This window comes from Crocuta crocuta, unplaced genomic scaffold (genome assembly GCF_008692635.1).
Source record: "Crocuta crocuta isolate KB4526 unplaced genomic scaffold, BGI_CrCroc_1.0 scaffold41, whole genome shotgun sequence".
Classification (NCBI taxonomy): Eukaryota; Metazoa; Chordata; class Mammalia; order Carnivora; family Hyaenidae; genus Crocuta; species Crocuta crocuta.
In genome coordinates, this window is record NW_027529428.1 from 2,159,853 (window position 1) to 2,164,756 (window position 4,904).

Here is a 4,904-nt window from a genome sequence, read left to right on the forward strand (position 1 = left end):
TTCTTGTTTTAAGCTCCATTAGCTCTTGCTGTTAATGCAAAGGAGAGCTCAGGAGCCATGGAACATTTTATTTCAGCCAAGCAAACACAGCATGTGCTCCATAGCCCATAAGGAGAAATAAACATGTTTATGCAATGCCCCAGGTTTTCAGAAATGGTTTTGGCCGTATTTTTCTTCATTAGCGTTAGCCTGAAGCACTTAGCACGAACCCTTACTTGTGCCCCCTTGTGTAAACACGCAGATCGTGTTTTCTGCACTGCTACGGGCCCTTCCTTCAGCTTCCCTTCCACTTCTCCCTCCAGATCAACGGTCCGCACCTCTCTAGTCCCACTCTGGGCCTGGGAAGCTGACCTGCACCAACTAGCTCCCTTGTCCTGTAGCTGCGATCCATCTGGGCAGGCGATCAGGATTCAGGTGCAGGAGGTGAGATGGGCAGGAGGAATGTGAAGTCAAGGTGTCTCTGTCTCGGGCTTCCCCACCAGGATGCTGTGTTTAGTTGTCTGTCTCCTTCAGTAGCCGTTTCCCTTCAGCTGCCCAATCTGGGGCCCTGTGACTACTAGGTCCTTGTTTCTTCAGACCCAACGATGACAATGGCTCCTTCTCTGCTATTCCTCCCCTGGACTGCAAAAGCCCTGCCCTCGCCTCTGTAAATAGTCTATTAAACTCTTCTCAATGGTTCACGTTGGGTTTGCCATCTGTTTTCTGCTGAGACGCTCCCCTGTTCCCTATGTGTTGCTTAGATTTATATATTCCATTGACAGAGAGTTCTGATCGAGCAAGATCTCTCCCACACCAACAGGTTAAAAAAAGAATTACCCAAACAAATATTTTTCTAATTCTTGTGGACATAATTACTACTGTTTCCACAGACCCCTCAGCATGAGCTATCTTCAAATACTTATCTTCAATCTTATAATGTCTACCAATAGTGGAAATACAATATTAACAGAAGTGAAAACAAGGGAAAAAATGCATTCATGATTCTATCATCCCACCTGCTAAACTGCTTTTATTTCCTTATTTTCTACTTATAGAAAAGATATACTTTCTTATATTCTTATATTCTTTTATTCACATAAGGCTATATCATGAATTTCTCTCAGATTATGACAATGCTAAATGTCTTTTAAAATTATTTATCAATTGAAAGCATGTGGTGTGCCTTCTTTGACATTTCTCCTCACCAGCACGAAGGTTGCAAATTATTTTTACTTAGGGATTGCTATGAGATTTTATTATAGAACCAAATATGTTACTTTGGAAACAGGTTCAAAGAATTCATTATTGGATTCAGATCTCATAATTGGAAACAAATTCACACATATCAAATTCCTTAATTAGCACATGCCAAACTTTCTCTTATTTTCATTGTTGGAAGTAACTTCAGTGATATTAAGTTTTCATGCCCCCGTAAGCTCATCTCCTTACAACCTTTCTACCTGATCTCACATGCCTTTATACTTTGTTGAAAAATTATGCTATAGAACCGTTAGGATAGAGTGGGGAAAATTATTTCTCGAGAAATTAGCCAAAGAAGTTCACATTTGAGCTAGGAGGAAACAAAAGAAAGAAAAACTTTTTTCTGGAGAGAAACAAGTTTAGCCATATTTAATCTAGAGTGGATAGGTAACAATCTGGCCAGATTAATATCTTTTGCTGGGTTGAATCACAAACTATTTGTCAGTGTTCTTATTGAAGATTCCAACTCTTGTGTTTAGACTTCTAAATTGGGAATAGGCTGTATGAGACAGAGTCCCCAAACTGATATCCATTCATTTTTCTGGTTAGTAAACATGCCCCTAAATTCAGCTAATGCTGAAAAATTCTGAAATCACCCCTAAGTTGTCCAATATGAAGTTTGGATCATTTTTTGTCCCTAAATATGTAATAAAAACTTATTTGCAGTAACAAATCCTTACCTACCAATTTGCTACACGCCTTAACACAATCATCATAGAGTGATTATCTTTCTGTAGATCTTGTATTGTCTAGACCCCTGCTACTCAAACAGTGGTCTGCTGTCACCTGGCAACTCATTAGAAACGCAGGGTATCGGGTCCTTCATCAACATACAGAATCAAAACCTGTAGTTTAGCAAGATTCCCAGGTGTGCATTAAAGTTTAAGAAGCACTGGGTGTACTCACATTAGTCTAATAAATGAATAAATATGTTTCTTACTTAGTTTCAGACAGTGGAATCGTGGATGCATACAGGGATGTTAGAAATGATCTAGCTCTACATTTCCCCCCTGTGTATTTATTTCCTGGAACACTCATTTCATAAAGTGTCAATAGAGGTTATGCTGAAAAAAGTTAGGAAATGCTGCTGGTTAAATAATGCAAATAATTTTCTTTACCACAGGATTCCTCGACGTCTTTAATAAACTTATGTGCCTTGTGACTCTCTAGGGAGGGAGGGTGAATAAGATTTATACAGTGAGTTGTATCGTCTACATATTTGAGTACGGAACATTATTTTCACCAGATACAGTGCTAGTGTGTGCCCTGATAATTTTGAAAATATTTATCTAATTCAATCCCCTCGAGTAACAGACTCATATTCTTTTTTTTCGTCATCTTATTTGGCAAAGGTAAGGTAAGTGACTCTAATTTCTTATTGATTTTTCAATGGGAATGTGACTTCTATTCTATCAGTTAAAGCTCTAAGAAAAAGACCTGAAACTAATGGCTCGCTCACATAAGAGTACAGGGTTTTTGTGGCATGAGAGAGAGAGTGGGTATCAAAAACTGTGAATATCTGAGCTCTTACCCCACTCACAAGCTTGTGGGTTAGCTGGCCTACCCCAGTTTCATGAAAGCTGGCAGAAGACACAACTTGTGGGTTGGACAAATGACTTGATCACTCATGCCACATAAAGTGGCCTGAGCTTCACATTTATGTCATTTCTCCATGTCCTTCAAGTCTCACCGGAGGCCGTGGAGTGTCCAGGGTGAACGCTGCATATAAAACAAGTTTGAGTCAAAGCTAAGGGTCCTTGAGCTTAGGGAGCCTGGCTTTTTTATAATGAGCTACAAGCAAAACTGCCCTTTCCCCCACGGGAAGATGTGACCTTTATCATACCGGACAACAAAGAAAAACCTGCCCTTTGCTTCAGGGAGATGCTCTCTCTATCTTCCAAGGCTGTATTCACCATACTGACGTCCTTGGAAAGATAGTCTGAAACAAAGAGACCCAGTGCCTCTGCTCACAGGACATTCAGAAACATGAGCGACCCAAGAATTGCCACCCAACATTCCTGGGGAAAGGGAGGGGGTAAGGGTTGTACGGCACAAAGGTATTCAGAAATCCAGACTGATGGTGACTTGGCTATGTTCAGTATGTGGCCTCTAAAGTTCCTCTAGCGAATGAGGATGCCACCATCCCAGACAGCTGGAAGGAGAGGGGTTTGGAGGAGCATGCATGGGAGGGGGGTATGAGGTAAGGTCCATAGTGGCGTACACTCCTTCTTAATGTTCCATCTCTAGGACTTGGACACATGGCCGTGCCTCATTGCGGCAGAGGACGAGATATGTAGCTTAATTCTAAGATATGTAGCCTAACTTTGAGATACGTAGCCTCACTCCAGGAGCAAGGGAGAGCGGGTTTTGGAGGCTACCCAGAAGTCTCTTCTACATATTCAATTTTGATAGTGATTTAGCTACCAGCTTCTCTGTTTTTATCTCAAGTAAAGATGAGCAAACATTCCTGGGGCTGGGACTTTGCATTTCCAGCATCACTGAATCTTAAAATTGGAAGGTCCTTTAGAATCATTTCTTCTAGCCACGCCTCCCCCCTTCACTTTAGGAGTGAAGCAACTGAAACTCAGAAGCTAAATGTCTTAGCTATGTGACTTACTAAATATAGCTCGTTAGCTGAGCTAAGATTTTCAGATCTCTATTCTACAGCCCTTTCATTTGTACCAACCTGGCAAGCTCATAGCACCTTTTGAGGGTTTTTTAAATTATAATTCCCCAATTACTTGGTTTATATATTTAGAATTTTGTTTATTGAGATCTCTAAAACCACTGAATGTATGGGGCACCTGGGTGGTTCAGTTGGTTGAGCATCAGACTCTTGATTCAGCTCAGGTCACATGGTTTTCATGAGTTTGAGCACCAACTCAGGCTCCGCCCTGACAATGCGGAGTCTGCTTAGGATTCTCTCTCTCTCTCTCTCTCTCTCTCCCTCTCAGAATAAATAAATACACTTAAAATAAAATCACTGAATGTCTACCTGAACTGTTCCTTCATTTATTCATTCAATAACTGTTTATTGGGCCAGATAGACATTGTTCTAAATACTGAGAATCCTGGTGTGATGAACCGGGGGGCAGGGGTGGGTGGTGTCTCATTCTTACAGAACTATTATTGAAGTGATACTCCATGGCTTAGAATATGGGTGACTTTTCAGTATGAGACGCATTATGACTAATTTATGATATAAGCTGTTATGTATGGATTCCAAACAATGTATACTTCTTATGAGGAGCCTGAAATTAAGTCCTCCATTAGAAACAACCTCAGGCTGCATGTAGTCCAGGTTCTAGGAAAAGCCTCAGGTGAAGCCACCCTCGGACCGCCCTCGGATCTGCCAATCAAAAGAAATGTGTAACATTCCTGTAGTCTTGGAGACAAGTCAGGACTGGGAACTGCAGGTAGTTACTTTGTACAAACTTGCCAATCAATCACAGCTTGCAGAAGCCCCACATAGATTCTCTGAACCCACCTCATAATTGGTCATTTTATTTTTTTTATTTTTATTTACTTATTTATTTATTTTTATTATTTATTTATTTTTTTATTTTTATTTTTTACAAATAGTTTATTGTCAAATTGGTTTCCATATAACACCCAGTGCTCATCCCCACAAGTGCCCTCCTCTATGCCCATTTCCCCCCTCCCCC